This window comes from Eublepharis macularius, chromosome 3 (genome assembly GCF_028583425.1).
Source record: "Eublepharis macularius isolate TG4126 chromosome 3, MPM_Emac_v1.0, whole genome shotgun sequence".
NCBI lineage: Eukaryota > Metazoa > Chordata > Lepidosauria > Squamata > Eublepharidae > Eublepharis > Eublepharis macularius.
In genome coordinates, this window is record NC_072792.1 from 55,149,555 (window position 1) to 55,170,304 (window position 20,750).

The window sequence follows — 20,750 nt, forward strand, 5'->3', positions numbered from 1 at the left end:
TTGAAACATGTCAAACAGTGGTCTCTAATCATTTTTGGCCCACACCCTTCTAGACTCCACTTCTAACATGAAGGTCCTTGACGTCTCTCTGAGAAAAAGACAATGGAGCAGGAATGTTACGTGTTGCTTTTTACTCACCCAAACTATAGGTTAGGTCTTTAAAGGTAGCCCTATATATATTGCACTATGATCGTTCAATAGTTTGTTTCTTCTGCCAGCCTTTCTAGCATTGCTTAATTCAGATCCATTCTAGATTCCTTTTATGCTGCATTCTTCTGCTCAATAAGTTAATGTTTTTGGAAGGAATATTGCCAAGCAAGAGCAGGCGGCTGTTGTTTTCCATTGATAGGTGATGAACCTTAACCACAATATGGTCCAGAAGTCACATGCTGGGATCACCTCTCAAGTGTCAGGAAAGCTGCACAGAGGGTGGATTAAGGATGCCAATGAAGTAAGATGAGCTGTGGGTTCTTAGGAGGAAGGTGCCTAATGTCAAGGATCTCCATCATATCCAAGCAGCAACAACCTGAGACAGTAGAGTGAGAGCCAGCATGGGGTAGGGGTTTGAGTGTCTGATTAGGTCTGGGGAGAGCTGAGCTCAAATCCACTTGCAGGAACTAATCAGAAGTGATATTTTCTATGTACATTTATAAGTTACCTGTATGTGTTATTTTCTCTAGCTTATTCTTCCAAGAAAGCAGCTTGTCAATGCAATAAGCAGCATCCTCTCATCACCAAGCCCAGGCAAAGAAAGATCCTTCTTCTCTGACTGCCATTTCCATTTTGACTTGCCACTGTGTTCTCACTCTTTTTTGCCCCTTCTTCCTATAAAAGCAGAGAGCAAGCAACAACTAATAGCATCCAAGATGCTTCTACAGATGTTGTTGACACTTCTGATTGGCTGAAGTCCCTTCTGGGGAGAACAGGGACGGATTCTGCACAGCCTTCAGCTAATCAGAAGAATCACTGGCAGCAGCTTAAAGTATCATGGATGCTACTGGTTTCTCTATGCTGTTCTGGAAGGCAGAGGCAAATCAGTGGTGGCAGGTTGGGGTTCAGTTCTGGGGAATCAGAGAAAGGGTATTACTGTCTGTTTGTGCATGTTCCCCAGCAATCAAGGCCCTGAAGAAGGGGAACATGTGGACATATATAATATGAGAACACTGCTTTATTGGAAGGATAATTCAGAGAAAAAGAATCTAACCAGATGAATGCTCTACTTAGAGGTAAATTGTACATGTGGAAAATATCACCTCTGGTTAGGCCCTCAGCCATGAAGCTGAGTGAGTGACTTTGGACAAGGAACTCCATCCCTGTCAAAGATGCTTCCCAGGAGGAGGAGAAGATAGAATAAAAATTATAGATAACATTTCTTTCAAGAAGAAGAAACACTTTACACACACATGGTGATTCTTCACTGTGTATTCAAAGCCAGCGCATATTCCTACTAACAGATCCAGGAAGTCCTTGTAGGCATGAGTTATTGCTAGTACTTCTGAGCCAAGTAGATCAGTCAGTTTCAAAAAATATACAATAACTAAGGCTACAATTAGGGTTACAAACTAAGCAGGATTTTACTGGTTTAGCCAGTAAAACTGTGTTTTCTCAGTAACCAGGACTGAGTCTGAAAAGCTGCCTAATCTAAGTATCCAAGATAGCATACAACAACCATTAAAAACAATCCATAGCAAACTACTGTAATAGAAGCAGAATAATATAAGAGCCTGCAGTCAGCGGGTAAGAGTCTCCCAGTTAAGGTAATTGGACACCACTAAAGACATGGATGAATACATTAAAAAACTGATACTTAAAGGGAAACAAAATCTATGCTTGACTGAAAAGACTGGTGAGGAAAACTAACAGCAGGGTGCCACCATGGGAAAAAAGCCTTGTTCTAGAGGCCACTCATCTCCCATCTGTAGATACACACAGAAGAGGTTCTCAGCATAAGACAGGCAGGTTCATGTGGAAAAATCTAGATCCTGTCAGACTCTGCTGACCCAGCATGTTATTTTATAACTCCTTCTGTGAGCCACCAAAATACACCCTGCTCCCATTTCGTGTCCCCATCCATTGGCAGCCATAAAATAATATGAAGCTCACTTGGTAGTAAGTTATGCTGCATTGTTAAGTAATTATTATGACAAATGATACAGACAAATAAGCAGCAGTATTGCCTTCTTATAGGAAAAAGTTTGCTGGCTCTTTTTTTGTGCTCATATGCCAAATGAAAGCAATGAATATTCAGCCACATTCACTTCAGGAGTTCTCTAAATATGGTGTTTCCAATTTCTGCTAGCGACAAATCATTCACGTTCGTATTTCTTCACAGGAAAAGATCACATTGTTGCCCAACTAGGAGGTCTCCTTAATTGGTTGGGGGAATTAACATTAAGGAGGCAAGTAAGAGGGGATAACTGGGATTCTCTACCTATGACTATGGGGATTATTCCCTTAGAAAACTCTTAAATAAATCAGGAAGATGTTCAACCAGAAAAGTTTTCTTATTAAAGAGAAAATAAAAAGGGGCAAATGTACAGAAAACCACACACAGCACACACTAAGAAAATCAGGGAGGAAAGGGGGAAGAAAGCAGTTTCAGGGAGGGTGATAATTAACAGCCTTGAAGACAGAGGTCCACAAAGAGAGAAGCAAAATGATCAGTGTTTCACAACAAAGAGAAGAGGCCTAAACGGATTTGGGGCTGTGTGGACAGATCCAGAACACACATACATAGCACATGGCTGGGGAGCCTAGTTATAGGGCAAGATGTTCCCTGAGGCAAGCTGATGTCTTCACCTCCAAAACAATGGCTTAATGCCTATCTCTGGAAGCAGATAATGGAGTTGGTAGAGGTTTCCTAAGGTGGACTATAGGTGTGAAAGGTGCTTGATGATCCCTTTAGCACCGGATGGAAAAAGCTACCAGGTTTGCTGAATAGCTTGGGTGTTGCTTGATTAGGGTAGATAAGTGAGGGGAAGAAAGGTTGGGTGTTGATCAGATGAGTCAGCAGTTTCCTGGGAGCCTCATCTTAAGTTATGCATCTCTCTGGGGTAAGGAGGGAGCTGTTGACTGGTCAACCACTCTGACTCACCTCCTGGTAATTTTCCAGGCTCCTGTCCATTCTGTGTTGGGTCAGGCAGTGCCTCATGCTTATGGAATATATGGAAGGGGGTTTATGATATTTCATCTATAAACTACCCTCTCAGCATGAGGAGGGGTCTGCCTGCTAACAACATCTCATTAATTGTCATGACTCTTGGTCTTTATTTGTACAACATCATTTTACTTGATGCACAAGATTTGGGGATACAAAAAGAGAGTAGAAAAATGAGTGTTTCCCCCACAAATCCTCTTAAAACTTATAGAGGGGAAGGAGAAAGCAATGAAGAAGAAACTGGATAAATAGAATCCCAGGGCATGAATTAAAGCTGTGAGTAGAAGTTTTTAAAATGATTTTCAAATGCACTCAGGAGACAGGAAAGTAAGAGAAGTAATAAGGAAGGAGTGAATTAGGCCACCAAATAAAACGTATTTTCATTTTAAGTGCTCCTTTCTTACTTTTCATCTTGGGAAGTTTGAAATAAATGTAGACTGAGCCCCCAAGCAAAACAGCAAAAAACAATTTGGAGAGTAGACAAGGAAGGAAAAGAAGCAGATTATGTGGTTAAAATGGCAAGTGTTCCCAAAAAATGGTGGTGGGAAGGGGGCTAAATATGATCCCCATTATTATCTATTTGCCTAATGATGTATTTATTAATTAGCTAACTAATTAACTACACATTGGATGCCATTCAATCAGATGCTCAATGAAGCTCTTATCTAAATTTATCAATCATTCAAATTTGCTGTATATGAATTGAAAACTTGAACATTAAATAGCAGTAATAACAAATAAACTAGTAAAAGCCAAAGCAAAAGCTATTATTATGAAAAGCAAAAAAAATAGTTTAAGAAGTAACAGTTAAACTAAACTGGAAATATTTTTTTAAAACAAAAAGTCATACCCATCTGGCAAACGGCCAGAGGAGGACAGGAAACTGAGAGTAGCAATCTTTCCTCTTCTCTCCCTCTCCTTCACATATTAAATTGCAACTCAAGAGAATAATTTAATTTGGAATGTCTTTTCTTGTCAAAGAAATGCTTAAATGTATTTTTACTGTTTTCTAACTTCTTGTGCTATTTCATGTTAAAAGTAGGTAAGATGATATTTTAAATAGAAAATAGCAATGAGAGAGTCTAAAACCTGGACTCTGATCATCAGCATGTTTGCTTGTTGGAAGTAAGTAACATTGATTTAATTGGAGCATATTTATATGTAAAAGAAATGCAAGATCTGATTCCAGACTGCCTACATGTAGACTTGTTTGGTGATGAACTTCGTTGGGCATTTTGTTGCTTGTCTGTCTGTTGGTGAGTCCTTTGATGGAAGGATCCTTGGAAGATCTCCATGTTTAGCTTTCATTTGTTGTAAACACTATCTCTTTACAGCAAGAAATATTCAGTTGAAGACTGCCATGCAACAACCAGGAGCCAAGACTTTTGTGCTTTGGTTTGGTGAACTACTTCCTTTCGCTCTGGCCTACTGTGTCTTCCTGCCACAATCACCAAGTAGCTTTCCCTCAGTCTAGGCAGTCAATAGGTGATGTCCCCTAACTCTGGAAACATCTTCTCCTGTTTGAAGTTTGAACCTCAGGCAGGATGCATATCTATCTCCCCTAGGAGCTGACTGGACAGGTTGCCTTCCATCAGCCCTTCCTTTTATTGTGTTAACAGAGTGAAAAAGTCTTTTTGCTTGGAAAAGACATGTAATTTATTGCTCATGTAGTTTATTATCTGCTTATTGTATATATTATCTTGCTCTTACTGCATTTTCTTCTAATTCTTGTAATCCAATTTTTGCTTTGTTTATGGTATGTCTTATCCTGATTTTTGATTGTGTTGTTTTCTAATTTTTTTATCCCATCTTTAGCCTCAGCAAGAAAAGCAGACTATGAAATTAATAAGTAAGTAAACACCCATAAGTATCCATAAGCTGAGAATCCACTAGGTATTCAAATACATAAATGGAACAGCACAAACCTTTGTATTTTCCTTTTAATTATTTTTTTATATTTGAACCCATTCTCCTTGACTCCATGTTAACTGCTTGTTGGGACCTGGCTACCTCCCCAACTGGCAAGTGCTCTGGGCCAGCAGCTGCCACTGAGACTCCCTGAAGGCTAGTAAGGGGGGAAGACCCCTCTTTTGGCATGGTGGCCTCACAACCTGACCCAGACCAAGGCAGAAAAGGATGGAGATTCACCAACGGTGACCATTCCTCAAGCAGAGGCAAGATATAGCACAAAGCAGCAAGGTGGCTGCTGGCCCCACCTCACAGCTGATTGGTGGGCCAGAAACTGACAGCAAGCAGCATGTTGAGTGAGGAGAGGAGAGAGCAATGGGAGTCAGGGTCTTCTTCAAAGCATCAGGTTATAGGAGCTTGGAAATTAGCCGGCAGGGCAGGGCAGGACTGTGGATGACTATTAGGTATGCACAGCCGGGCACAGGGCCTTTATAAGGGGCAGGAAACAGGCCCATGACAGGGCTCTAAATCTTTGTTCCTGATCCTTCAAAGGATTATTCTATCTCAGCGAAGAATGGGAATATTGTGTTGCTCATAGACCTCTCCTCCAAAGCAGCCTAAACTCCTTCACAGATAGCTTGGCTGTGGTGGAAAGTATGCCCTACAGTGTGCAAATGTTCTACAGCACAAGCAAGATCAATCGGTTGCCTGGGCCAATACGGAAATACAAATGCCACCTTGAAAGCCCAGGAAGGAGGTTGAGCTTTAAAAAATGTAATACATAAAATAATGCAATAGGTGTCTTTATCCAAAATCAGCAGGACTAGCCAGAAAATGGGAAGGGGTTATCTCTTCCTACTGTGCCCTACTCAGATTGGTAAATTGTCAATATATCACACAGAAGAATGGCATGGATGAGGGAATCACAAGAAAAATAAGAAAAGAATCCAACAGTGCTACATACCCAAAATATTTCAAGCCATTTTGCACATACAAGCATATTTCGGAAAACATACACTTATAATCTAGTCTAATCATTTTCTTTCCATTTCATTTAATACGATCACAGAAAACTGCTCTACATGATCTGTCTCCATTTCAAAAAACCTGCAGTGACTGAATATTTTGAACTTTTACACTATAGCTACAGGGATAGCTTGTTTATGTGTTATACTTTGAAACCACTATATCTATATATCTATATCTATATCTGGATGGATGGATGAACAATTTTCCTAAACTCAAATATGTTTTATTACTGTTAAATGAAAGAACTTGCCCTTACATCCCCACTGTTTGGGTTCTTCTGTCTCCACCTCTTCCAGTCTATGAGGAAAGTGTCTCTTTTCCCAAACTGGACAACTGAGTCTGTTATTTGTGATGGTTTGGAGTGGCAGGAGTGGGCATTAAAATATTTTGGGCGGGAACCCCTTGGCACACATCCCCCCATAGCCCAGTGCCAACACCTTGTAATGGTAGTGCATATTGATTTGGGGATTAATTGAGGACTGTCTGCCTGCACCACGCTTCCCTGTCCAGCACCACTAAGCATACATGTGAAAGAGGTCAAAGCAATTTTTATTTACTGGCCTGTCGGTGCTTGGCAGTATTTGCTGCCCCACCAGACCACCATACTAAACAGTCCACTTTCACCTGAAGTAACTGGGACCAAGCAAGATCCCTGTTCTGCTTAAGTAACCTCTAAACCCTATCTGAATCAAGCCTGTATTAAAAGGCTCTTTTCCCCTCTGCTCCTCCCCTTCCTTCCTCCCACTGTGTGTCCTAAGGGCTCTGATTGGTTGTTTCTGACTCTCTTTCCAAACTACCAAGGTGCAAAGGGGATTGGCAGATATTGGAAAAGGGAATGGATTTGGCTGTGTCCCTCACTCTGTTCAACTTCCCTTAAACAGATTTAAACTCTTGATTTTAATGGCACAGTGCCAGTTAATAGATGCTGAGGTGCTGGCTCCGAGGGCATATAAGGGAAAATAAAACACACATTAAAAAGTTGTTGCTGAATAAATCAGGCTTTGAAAAGATGCACGATTTCCAAGTTTCTCATCATTGCTTTTTAACATCTGTGGAACATTTTGCTTGACATCTATTATGCTGTTATAGACAAGACAATGCCATGCTTGACAACTAGTGTTTTCATTGCAATTTATGTGACACTGCCTAAGTCTGTGTTGCCTCTGTGCAGTAATGTTCCAAGCATGAGACAAGAACGAGCATTGTTGTTGGGATTCAAACTATTAAGGGAGTAAGTCCATGGACAGAAGTACTTCTAAGTGCCAGCACAGAACTGTAATTCAGTATTGTTGGACTCCCTTATTCAGCATGGGCATTGGCACCTCTGACATCAAGGTAATGTACAGGGGTCAGAGGTATAATGGTAGAGGTGTTTAAGCTTGGGAAGATATCTGAGAAGATGTGAATGTGTTTATCATCTGACCTATCTCTGTCCCATCCAGAAACATTGACCCAAACCTACCAGTTAATCTGATAATGTTATTCTATCTCAGCAGCATCTGGGTATAACATTCTTCGGCTATCCTAAGCCATAGGATGGGGTGGGAGCAGCCACTTATTCACTGCTGTGAGTGTCTCATAATCAGATTCCCGGGGTAGGCAGAGACAACTTTTGATTGTAGCCCTGTAATGTGATTTCACAACAGAGCCTCAGCCAAAAGCAAATCCAAGGGATGGTTTGAAGGATGTAAAAAAGAACAGCATAAGGGAGAGAGTGAAGCTGCTTCTCCCCATGTGTCATGTTCAGGAGCAGAAAAGAACCATTGTGCATGTGGGAGGCACAAAACTCCCATTACATGTCTGTAACAAAAACATTGTGTTGTCTACCAACAAAAATGATGACTTCATATTGATGTAGCAAGGTCCTTAACTGACAGAGAGCCAGCAGATGTAAAGAAGTGTTCAAGGCAAAGTCTGGTTTTATTAGGATAACTTTAGCATAAGCAAACTTGTTGTATGAGGCTTACTAGAATCTTTCAGTTCAAATGCAGGGTGGGGGAAAGAGAAATTAAAAAGGGGTTAGAATTGCTTCAAGAGAGCTGCAAAGACTGCATTAAGTAAGGTTTGTTTCTCTGGAATCATTTAATCTACTTTACCCCAGAAAATATTAAAGGCTGTGCTCAGGCCCTGGTAATATCCCAGCAGACACCTTGACTTGGCCAGAAGACAACAAACTAGGGTTTCCATATAGTCTGGCTGGCCAGGTTTTACTTGATCCTGGGCATGTCATGGAGTGCCTGCTCAGCCCATTAACAGGCCAGGATACTCAACTTTTTTTTTTTTGTTTTAAAACATGTCTCTATATTTATGAATGGGTATGGGGCAGGTCAGAACTTGATTAATAGAGTACTGACTGCATTTTCAGAAGATGGGGCAGATAGTCGATGTATCTGAATCCAAAATATGGAAATTCATTCATAACCCTATGAAAAACCTAGAGGCAGATTGGCCATTCAACTTACAGGGAAAATTCTCTGTGGGCTGCTACCTGGTAGGAGGATACCCACAGCAAAGAGTAAGCGGAGTCAAGGCTCAGTAGCTCTTCCAATATTGCAGAGGTCATGCAGCTCAGGCATTTAAGTGCTGACAATCACAGATGTCAGATCACCAGTTGCCTCCTCTTGTACCATTGCCAGCGGGCAGTAGTACAGGAGGCCATGAGTGAATTGATGCACATAGTTGATACTGTGGCTGGGTCTGAAAGGCTAGCTTGTAGTGCAGTGGGGGCTGCTCATCTTGGCTTTTCCCTGAGCCTTTATTACTTCTGGTCCACCCATTGCAAAAAACCCACAAACTATGCAGTAGCATAAGTTTCTGCATTAAACCACATGCTGATTAGTCAGAAATATTTTTGTGTAAAAACCCCTTATGCACGTTTGCTACATGAGGGACAGGGAGAAAGACTCCACCTAGAAATCTGGACAAGTTCATGCAAGTTTATGTGCAACCTACTATGCAACCTCACATGTAAAGAAATGAACAAGCAAATGAACTGGGCATTCTACAAGGTATGTATTCAGTATTGTGTTACTCCTGTAGTTTTCTGGATCATATCAATGAATGTTTCCTGTAACTGTTACGGTGTTTCTTAAATGAAAATCTGTGAGTTCTGTCAAATTCAATGATCAGCCACTATTCATTTAGCCCCTCTATTTTTCTTCCTAAACGGAGATATTATATAAGTGTTAGTGACAGCAATACATTTTGTGAAGCACTAAAATATTTGCTAGATAGATAGAGCTGGTAGTGACCCATTTGTTTTCTTTTCATTACAGCTGAGTGTGATAAATGCCACATGTGTCTTGGTCTTTTGCTCAGTAAATGCCATTTGAAATGAGCAAATTATTGAAGCAATATTGAGGTTTTTTTCATGTAAGACAGTCTGTGAAATAAATTGGTTGTGTATAGATAATGCTACATATCTGAATGGATAGGGAGAAGTCTATAAAACTGTTAATTAAATGTTATATTGGGCCTCAGGTTTATGCAGAATACACGGGGTAAAAAGAGTCAGAGACATCCTTCAGCCAGTATCATGATCTTACACACAGCCTCTGAATGTTTTGAACATAAGAATGAACTTTCTGGAATTGACCGAGGACCATCTAGTCCAGCCTTCAGATGTAACAATCTCACTCTGAGGAAACTATAATGCACATTTCAATAGTATGCACTAGCTATGATCCACCCAATACACGTTTGCCATGTTTGAGAGAGTAATGTGCAGATTTTGTATGCATGTACAGCTTCTGTAGATGCTACCCCAAACCCTAATTTTTCAGGGTTCTAGTTCACATGTACTAAAACTGAAAATCCATATACGCCTTTTAGACAACATGGTAATTGTGCATACTGGGAGTTGCCACATGGTAGATAACCCTTCCACAAGGCAAGCTGGTCATGTATATTGGCTTTCCTTAAACTCACTAAAAGTTCTCATATAAGGATACAGCTTACTTTTTGTGCTTTTTTGAACAGTTTGAATTTTAGATACCTCTAAATTGTCTTGCATTACTGCGGGCTGGGAAGATAACCTACTACCTGTTCAACAGTCTTACAAATTAGCCTACGGTTGGTTAACTACAGGACACAAAACAAGCTTCTATTGAACTAATAAAATTAAGTGACTGTGTTCTTGCTTTATGAAGCTATAAATACAATGCTTTATTTACTACCAAGTCTCCTACTGTCTCTGTGACTTGTTAGGAAACTTAGAACCTATTTAATTTCATTAGAGATTCCAACTTGATTCGCTGCTGAAGAAGTGAAGCTAAAAGACCATATCTCTTTGAGCTATTGAGAAGTTGTATGACAACTTGGATTATCTCTGGAAAGATGTTATTCAGAATGACATTGATGTGCAATACTAATTTGGACTGTTACATATAACTTCAGTATCTAATTTCAGCAGCTTCTAAAGGCTAAAAGATTTCCCCCCCATGTATTTCTTTGGAAAATTCAATAAAAAGCAGTCCTTATTTTTCCTAACATATTATCACAGGCACCTTGTGTTTCAAAATTTCTAGTTTATAATCAATAAAGTAGGACCATTTAAATAGCTTTTGTTTAATTTATGAAGTAAATGAAAATGTGTGTGTGTGTGTGTGTTTGTGTAACTGAGGGAACATGCAAGAGCAGACTTTTCAGACCACTTAAAGATAAAAATGAGAGCACCATTTGGCAAGAACTTAAATCTTTTAAGCAAGGAAACAACTTAGTATCTGATATCCCACTGTCTACCTGGGAATGCTACTTTGAAGATATGCTTAAAGACACTGTAAGAGGACCCACCTCTTCTTTTAGCATTGTTATTGCAGTTACCTGATTGCCCTCCAGTGTTCCCAAGAGAAGTTCTAGCTATAATGAAACAAATGAAAACTTGAAAGGCTCCTGGGTATGACTTTATCTTGGTTGAACTCTTTAAGCTAAACCCAGTATGGTAGTCAGAATTAATAGCCTTCTTGTTTACAAAAAATAACCAAAATGGAGTAATTCCTGAAAGCTGGAAATTGGCATTAATTACTCCTATTTATAAGAAGAGGATAAGATCAAAGCCCTCTAATTATAGGCCAATTAGCTTACTTCCTGTATTCAATAAAATATACACTGCCTTTCTAATGATTAAACTAAAAGAATGGATGGAAAAATACGATATAATTCAGTATAGTTTTCCTTCCGAAAAGGTTGTAAATGCATACAACACTGATTCTATTGAACCTTGCCAATAAATATATTAATATTAACGGAGAATCTATATTTGCTGCCTTTGTTGATCTTCGAGCAGTTTTTGATTCAGTGCCCACACTTGTTTATGGGAAAAGTTGATTTCCACCTCTGTTTGTAAGTGGCTACTGGCCCTGATTAAGAATTTATATACTGGGAATGTTATGCAGCTAAAAATCTCCAATATGAATCCATCTCTAAGAGCAATAAGAATCAAAAAAAGGTGTATGACAAGGATGTATCTTAGCTCCACACTTACTTAATTTATATATAACTTCTTCCCAGATTTGCAAAATAATACTTACGTACCATTCTTAGCAAACCAACCACTATTAATGCTTTTATATGCCAATGACTTTGTTCTCCTCAGTTGAACCCTAATTGACTTGAAGAACTTTATGAATGTTTTGTGCTTGAGATTTGTTGACAATTAATTTTGCCAAAACAAAGATCTTGAGATTTTCTAAGTAAAGGTAAATTTGCAGAGAAACTATTGAAGAAGTCAAACAATTTAAATATCTCGGTGTAATGTTTCACTATGACGTAAAATCTGTCATAAGAAAGACCAAAATGACATTAATTATTCCCAAGAAATTCTTTTATACTAAAAGTGGTCTATGTATCCTACTTTTGCTAGTTATATAAAGCCAAAATTATTCCAAATTGCGGTATGCTGCCCCAATCTGAGTCAATGGGCCATTGGATCCTCCTGATAAGCTCCAGCAAACTTTCTTTCATAAAATCTTTTCTCTTCCTCCCAGTGTACCTTTGGCCATGGTGCAGCCAGAACTCATAATTCCTCAAATTTTTCCATTAGCGTGGTATCATGCTATCAAGTTCAGATTATCACTTTGTGACTCTAACGCTCTATCATCTTTACTGCAACTAGTAAGAGCTGACTCCTGGTTGAAAACTTGGCTTAGCCCAATTGATTCAAAGCTTGCTATATTAAACCTAAGCTTAAATCATAGGGATTCACTGAAAAAAATCTTTGCTAAATGTACCAAACTGATTATTTAAAAAAGATTGGACTATGCTAAAATTCAAAGTTGAATGCTCCCCTATTTATTTTTATTTACCCTATCAGAAAATGTTTGAACTGGCTAAATATTTCTTTTACTTAACAATTCCAAAATATCAATGCACTTTTATATTACTTAGTTGCAATGCATTACCTTCCACTGAGATGAAGGTCTGTTTTAGCAGAATTCTCTCTGAGAAATGTTATTGTGCTCATTGTAAAGATCAAGCCAATTCAATTGCCAATATCCTTTTTAGTTGTGCCTGTTATAATTCACTTCACAATCAATTTATCAGTCCATGGACTGAACATCTACAGAACATTTCTGAACAACAGAAACTACATATTTTGCTATCAGGCAAGATAAAAAAGTGTACATGTGATCTAGCCATATTTGTCTATGGAGCTATACATTACTTATAAAATATTTTGACGTATGGCTTGTAGGCTGTTAAGTTACAGAGAAAGGAAAGTTTGTTATTTAAATGGTCCCTGTGGCTTAGTCAAATTTTGAAAAGTTTATAAATTCCATTGAGAAGACAAGTATAACATCAAAGGCCTTAATCCAATTAAGTTCACGGGGCTTGTAGAAAACAACATGGACAGCAATGAATTCTGTCCCAAGTGAAATCCCAGCCTGAAGCCATTCTGCACATTGCAGTTGACAGTGGAAGCAATCCTCAGCAAGTCTACTCGAATATAAGTCCCATTTGATTCTAAGGGACTTACTCCCAGGAAAGTTTTATTAGGATTGCAGCTTGTCATCAACCCCATAATATGTCAGAAGGCTTAATGCTTAGGGCATAAGAGGCTGTACTGCACAATATTGACAAGGCCACTGGTTTGATGTGCAAGAGTTCAACATGTTTGGAAAATGAGTGGTGCCAGATGCTAGATGCCATTCACATCTTTAAGCTATTTTATGCCCTGTTTTGCAGCCACTGCTGTATTATGGAATTGATTTTATATTTTCTAATTGGTGGAATGGAGTTATTCCAGAATCCACCAATTCTTTTTGAAGTTCAACCTACTGATCCCACTGATTCCTAGGGAAAATTGACTCAAGTTGCATGTGTGAATATGAAATTTGCAGTTGCTGTTGGTATTTCATTTCTGATGAGAAAATATCAGAAATCGTCATATTCTTACATTTTGTTTTAGTTGGTTAGTGGGACAATAGCACAGCTCAGTTTTTGCAAGTGTATAAGAAACTCATGAGGACTATTCTATTTTGGTAGGAATATCCCACATTTTAAAGAAAAAATGCAAGGTCTTCGTAGTAGAAAGGGTTTTTTTTGGGGGGGGGGATATTAGACCACTAATTCCTATACCACACTCCCCTATAACAGGGCAAACTCAGATAACTGAGTGATAAGAGAATTATTTAAGAACTGGCCTAGAAGTGTTTGGTAATTCTCTGAAGCCTAGCCACCTGTGAGATAAATTTAGAGAGACACTCTCATTTCCCTCAGGTGTACTATGGAAGTATACCTTATATCCATCTGCATTGATCTTTAAGATGGAATAACCTTGCCTGCTCATGAGAACCAAGAACAGAGATAAACGAAACAAGAATTCTTTTGTTCCCAGTAATAGAAAAGAATTGTTTTGGTGTCCAAAAATAAACTATATATTTGACTTCCGGGATGAAGCAGTGAATTTACGGCAGTTGAGTTTTACGAGCTCTCTGCTGTGACCTTCCTGGTTCCTTGGGACTCGAGAATTCGGGCCCCCAAGTCCCCCCCCCCCCGGAGAGGGGAGGCAGGCTGGAACAAGGTGAAAGAGTTCAAGGGGTCTGGCAACCCTCGGGAAGCCCCGACACCGGTTTTGAAAGCAAGGACCAATGAAGGAGCCAATATGGCTACGAAGCTGCTAAACCGAAAGTCCAACAAGCCAAAATGAACTACAGCAAATAAAGCAGATTCCTAACAAGACAGATAGAAACAACTCAAAAACAGCTCAAGAGATTCCACAACACTGTCCATCAAGTAAGGAGATTGTTTTATGGTTTTATGAGGGCTAACCAGCCTGATTGCGAGGCAGCTGCCGGGGCAAAGCTGGGAGGAGGGAGAGACGGAGAGAGATTGTAAAGAGACTCTCTCAGCAGATGGCTGGAAAACAATAAATTTTGAACATAATTAACAAAACAAAGCTTTTTACCACTTTGATGAGTTTGGACATAACACCTATAAGTAATTTGAAATGGCTTCCTGGGAAGAAGAAGTATTTTCTAAATAGCAAGAAATTTCTAAATTAATGACTGAACTATTAATTAAAGCAGACGGGACATTTGGAGTAGAAATGGATAAAAGTAAGACAAAAATGACAATACAGAAGAAATCTCTAAAGAGACAAATCTAACTGAAAGAAAAATAAAGCAAAATGAGAAAAAAAATAATCTACAACATGGACGATTGTACCAGTACGTCTTCTCGAAGATACAAGGCAGTAGCAAGAAAGAGGCAGAGCCACAAAGCAGACCTGCAAAGAGAGAACTTAGCATTCTACTACTGAAAGGGGGGGAAAGAGTGCAGCAGATTTTAAAGCAGAAAAATAAACAGAGAAGTAACAACATTTTTATCTACCCTCGTCAGAATTGGCTGGAAGATAAGGAAATCCACCTTTGGCGGCGCAGATGGAATAAGGACTGGATGTACCATTTTACAGGAAGAAAGAAGAAAAAAAAAGGATAAGTCTCAGATTAGGATTTAATAATGCAGACCTAACCCCTTATCTCTATGGCTTCTTCCTTTTTTTTCTTTTATAACATATATTCTGTATGTGTTCTGAAGAGACAAGAGAGGGGGGGGACTGATGGAGTTATAGAGTTTATTGCTTTCACTACTGTCCTCTTTTTTCCTTCTTATTTTGAAAGAAAGAAAGAAAGAAAGAAAGAAAGAAAGAAAGAAAGAAAGAAAGAAAGAAAGAAAGAAAGAAAGAAAGAAAGAAAGAAAGAAAGAAAGAAACACGGATTATGACCTAGAATTCCTCTATATGTTTAATGATATGCAATACAGATTTAATGAAAGTTTTAGAGGCTCTATATTATAATAGATTTTGAATATCTACTGTCAAAGGGATAGTGATAATGTGATAACTGGGCCCTTAGAGCTTGTTAACTATTCTTAAATTATAGCCTTCTCTCCAGAATATAAATGAATGGTTAAGCTAAACGACTATCTGCTCTTCTCAACCTCACGATTATGAGAATCCAAGTAAACAAGTGCAGATGGTTAAGATAAAACAGATGAAGGAGCTACTCTTTCTAAAATGTAAAACTGTGCTTTACCCATATAGTTATGCAGCCATTCCAACCTCATCAATATGAAAACACAAGCAAATAAGTTTGGCTGGAACAAAATAGAGGAAAGAGATATTTCCTATGGAATATAAATTGTCTTTAATCCAAATATTGATTTGGCCTCCCCACCCTTATTACTATGAAAACGCAAGCGCACAAGTTTGGAAGGTTTGGCCACAACAAATGTAAGAAAGAGGGAAAATTAGCACAAAAATGCTCCCTTTATATATTGATGTATACCATTGTTTTGCTGATATCTTTTGTTCTACTATTTCCATCTCCTACTCCTGGAATGACTAAGGGATTAATATCTCTGGCTAAAATGCAAAAGATGGGAAATGTGATCTATCTATAATATACACAAAAGAAAAGATTATTAGAAATGACATAAGGAGTAGAGTAAGTGGATTAAAAAGCATGGAAATTAAATAATGACTACAGAAAATAAAAGGGAAACTTGAAGGTATATGGGGTGTTAATTACTTATTTAGTGGCTTTTTGTATTTGGATTGATGGATATGTGTCTTGTATATGAATCTGCTAAATGTTGGTGTCTTGTTGTAACCCTCCCGTCTACTAAAAACCCAATAAAACCTGATATAAAAATAATAATAAATAAACTATATATTTGTGTAACCATATGAGAGACTTACAGTGAAATCCTAAACTGAATTGATTTCAATGAGCTTAGGATGGAGTAACTGTGTTTAGGATTTTACAGTCATATTAGAGAAACAGTATTATTTTAGAATATACTGTTTCTGAGACAGGTAGACAGAAACATCCAATCTACCATAAGATTTCCCTTCACTTTTTCCAAACCTTAGATTACTGGAATCTATAGCACAATGTTATTATTATCCCCACAATACAGTTGGGGAGCTAGGGCTGAGAGGAGTGGCTTACTCAAGGCCACCAGCTAAGTTCATGGCAATAGTGGGAGCTGAACCAGCAGAATGAACCCTGTACATTACAGCTAGACTATATAAATTCAGAAGAAAAGCTTTGTTCCAGTGCTGGAAGTTCAACAAACTCCTAGACACTAAAAATGCTAGGAGAAGCCACCTTACTAAATGGATTCCCTTTGAGGAAAAGGATGCTGGACAGGGATTGGGTCACATATATTCTTGAATGGATGGCCAGCTATGAAGACTTTTCAGGAGCATTGGTTGATGGAGATATCTTAATAGAGGAACCAATTTCTCCTGTGAATTGAGGAACTCTCATGCACAGCAGAGAGAACATTACTCACAGTTGTGTGCAAGTCTTTCTGGATCAGGGCCAGTTACTACAGAGAATCTGACAAGTCTACAGGAAACGATTTTCTTACTAGTAAGCCTCTATTAACCATCTACATTTCAAAGAAGTGTCACTTTGTTGTATTTAAGGATATACTCAGTTTCCTCAAAGAGAACCCTGTCAGTGCTGGGGCTTCTTTATTCTAGAAAATGCACTGCTCTCCAAAAGATTTTGAACTGTTGTGACATACTGCAAGAAACCAGGAGTTTGTATGGATCTATAAACATGCTCAGAGGGAGCAATTACTTCTAGAGTGTGAATGATGGAATCGATATGTACACGTTCTGAAGTGTGCTGGCTTGGCGTGCCTGCTAGGTGGAGGAGATTATTTTTAGAGATGCTGGTTGTCTGTCAAGGTGGATTTTTCTGAATACAGTACAGCTGTGAGAGACGGAACAGAGCAGGGGGGTGGGATACAACAGTGAGGCCTTGCCTCAGGAACAAGCTCATTGCTTCAAAGAAAAATGCACATGCAAGCCTAGAGATAGGTTAATTAAAATATTTGTTCCTGCCATTCTGATGTTCGTGGAAGCAAAACATTGTACTTAAACGTGCCCTCGGGGGTTAGCCCATGCTTTGGTTCTCAGCCTTTCCCAGTCATTCCAATTCTTAGAACTCTGCTCATAGGAAAACCCAAAGTACTAATTGAATTCCACGTAAGCCATTGTCATAATGCTCTTGCCCCTGACGTCACCAAGAAGGTTCCCTTTAGTGCTTCCTCCTTGTACTTCAGTTACAGTGAAATCCTAAGCAGAGTTACTTCTGTCTAAGCCCATTGATTTCATTGGGCTTAGACTGGAGTAACTCTGCTTAGGATTTCACAGTTAATGTATGTGGGAAAGGGGTGGGTTTGCACAGTCACATGTTTCCTGGCACACAAATTCCTGGGATGGCACAACAAAAAAGACTGAGAGGAAAACATTTTCCTGTAAATTAATCTGGCAGATCTGGATGTCTGAGACAGGCCCGATATATAAACAAGAAACTACGGAGCTAGTTAACAATTTAGCTCAATCTCAGCAGTAAAGAAATGGATTTACTTACTTACTTACCCCACCTTTTTCCCACTAGGGACACAAATCAGCTTACATCATTCTCCTCTCCTCTATTGTATCCTCACAACAACCCTGTGAGGTAGGTTAGGCTGAGCATGTGTGACTCGCCAGCAAGCTTCCATAGCAGAGCATAGATCTGAACCTGGCTCTCTCAGATTCTAGTCTGACACTCTAACCAGTATACTTACAAAATGAACTCCAATGTGATTTACTCAAAGTGTTTCCCCAGATACATATTGGTTACTTAAAGGCTCCATCAAAACAGATTATGTTGTTTCCATAGGGAGCTTGCCTGATTGCCCGACTTTGCATTATGAAGATGTATTATTTCCTCTCTTGCAATGTGAACTTACACCTTGTCTCCAGCAGTTCAAACAGTCATAGCAACTGATTGCGTAACTACTGAAGCAGCACTGGCTAAAATGTTTTTGTGCATGATGGTCTTCCAGCTGTTGGTTTTACAATCATAACAACCTTTTTATTGAATTCCCTCTGATTGTTCTATTTTACCTCAATGCTTTTTGAACTGACTGCAACATCAAGGTTTTCCAACATATATAAGTAATACCACCCCTTTGGGCAGCAGTTGACTGTGTACCTTCTCCACTTTTGAGCCTTTTGGAGCCAGTATGGAGGACTTACACACATCCTGTTTGTTACTTCTCTATTTCCATGCATTATCCACCTGTTCCAGAGATGCAGGTGGATAGCTAATGGAAAATGTGCCCCTCTTTGAGTAGGTGAGAGTAATCAAAGTAAACAAAATTGCTCTACCTTTTCTTGACATTGCTGGACTCCAAAGAAGCATTGGGGGAGATTGTATGTTTTGTGGGTGGCTAAATGATAATAGGAACTATGGGTCTGAGGCCATTTCTACATACAAATGCTGTTCTGGCTTTTCTCAGCTGCCCCTCCACTTCCAGCAGAAGCACACTGGCAGTTGTGCTTCCTTACACAGACCTCCCTCCACTTCGGCTCCACTAAGGTCCGTGTGTCTGGATTTCCCTTACACACTTGACATTTTTGTCACTGCTAAGGATGGCACTGTGCTGCCTTTTAAAATATTTTGGTGTGTTTGCGTTATATCAATATTACAATTAAAAATATGCCAAAGGTGTCCATAGGGGAATGATCAAACACAGGTTGTGAGAGTCCTTGGCATTTTTTGTGTTTTTTTAATTAAATATTTACTCGAGACAATAAAAAATACATAATAAAAAGAATATATATAATAGGTACAAGACCAACATTTCTACCCATGTATTCTACCAGTGCAATCCTATGCAGAATTACTCTACTCTACACCCATTGAAATCAGGATTGCACTGTATATTTGTTAACATCTCAGGTGCAAAGTCTGTGCTTGCTTGCTCAAGAGTGAACTCACTGAATTCAGTGGGACTTATTCAGGCAGGTCTTCTAAAGCAATATATTGATCTAAACATTTTTTTTTAAAAAAAGGGTGACCACCACCAGTGAATATGACAGCATCCCAGAAAAAGAAGTGGGGTGAGGAAGTAGGTAGACGTAGGTAGAAGTAGGTAGACGTATGTGGCACATCAAAAGTACAGCACATCTTACAGGCTCCCCAAAATCTGCTTCAGGTTCATTCCTTCGAGAAATATTAGCGTAGAAGTGGTCTGAAATAAAAGGGGGAAACTCAAAGAACAAAAAAAGCTGAAGAACAATGACCTGCAAATGATACTGTGTGTAACCTAGGGGGGAAACTTATGCAGTTAGGAAGCCAAGCTGTAGCAATTTTTTTAAAAAGCCCTGAGTTGTGTAAAGAAAATAATTGGAATGAACGACCCATTTATTTATAAAAATTGTGATACTCTATAATATTCCTGAGAAATGCAGGACCAATGATACACATTATGGCCAACCCACTTTATTTATTTATTATTTATTTTATTTATAGCCCATCTTTCTTGCTGAGGTTCAAGGTAACTATGATAACATGTTATCATGCTTATGCTTATATGCAAAAGGAATAAGATTACAAACATTAGACAATGGAAAATAGAGACAATGCAGAAAATGGAATTACAAATGTAGAAATCAGGATAAAACATACAATAAACATTAGAATAGACTACAATTCTCTTCCTTTTATGCATCCTCCTGAACCTTTTTTATTAAACAACTTTTTTCCATTATTTGCTTTATGAAAATGTCCTCCTGATCCTGAATAATTCTGTTTTAACACATGTTGCAGAATGAGGAAGTGTGGCAGCCTTCCTAGTCTCCTTAAGAATGCCATTCCACAAAGTGGGAGACATAACAGATCTTGCCATTGATGGTACCTTCACAAGGCTTTTCTCACATGAGTGAAGCTGTTGTGGTGGAACATTAGAGCAGATGCAGCCCTGCAAATATAAGGGTTCAAAGTCATGAAGTGCGTTGGAGATGATAAGCAGCACCTTGAATTGAGCCAGGTAACTGTCAGGTAACCAGTGGAGGGTCTGCACGCATACTTGGCCTAGTTCCTAATTGTAACCGAGGTGTGGTATTCTGTACTAACTGGAGTTTCTGAGTGGAGTTCAAGGGCAGGCCTGTGTAGTTTTTCTTCTTACTGGCTCATAAATGTTCCCTTTAGCCAGAATTCCATATGTCTTCTAGCAGGAGATGCCACCAAATGACAGTTTGTACACTTCAGGAACTGAGCAGCTGAAAATCTCTCAATTAACCCCTGACTTTATACTGTATTGTTTGTCAGCCGCTTGCTGGTGGGCCGTCTTGCTCACTGAAAGCGTA